Source organism: Pteropus alecto, unplaced genomic scaffold, assembly GCF_000325575.1.
Source record: "Pteropus alecto unplaced genomic scaffold, ASM32557v1 scaffold1701, whole genome shotgun sequence".
Taxonomy (NCBI): Eukaryota; Metazoa; Chordata; class Mammalia; order Chiroptera; family Pteropodidae; genus Pteropus; species Pteropus alecto.
In genome coordinates this window covers 144998-145541 of record NW_006430561.1, presented here as the reverse complement: position 1 = coordinate 145541, position 544 = coordinate 144998, and positions in this window count along the sequence as shown.

Below are 544 nucleotides of genomic sequence, written 5' to 3'. Positions count from 1 at the left end.
TCGGCCTGGGAGCATCCTTGAGCGGCCAGTCCCCAGGTGTGCGTGCACCTGCCTGGGTGTCCTGGCCTACCAACCGGGGCAGCCCCATCTCTGCCCCGTGCTGTGAGCTCCACCGCCAGCCAGCGCTCCGCTCGCTCTCATCCTTGTCGTGAGCTCGGTCTCTGCTTTCTCAGTGTAGTTAGGCTAACCGCTGCTTGTTCTTGTGGAGATGTGTTTTCTTCTCTGAGCTGCCCCCCCATCCTGGAGACTCCGAGCCCAGTCCCAGGAGATGGCAGAAAGGACAGACGAAGGCGTGGCCAGTGTTCACCTGTGGCCTCCAGAAGGAAGAACCGGACCAGGGACGGAGAGAGACTGCCGGAGACTCCACGGGGACTGTGCTCTGATGTGCCACCCTGTTGTTTCTTGTGACTCAGTTTCCTCGGCTTGGTGGAATGTCCCATGCTGTGTTTTCCAGCGTCCTGTGACTGTCCTGTGCGTGCCATAGGGCAGGGCCCGGCCCCAGCATGTTGGCCAGAAGGAGAGGGCTGCCCTTTAATGAGGGGAC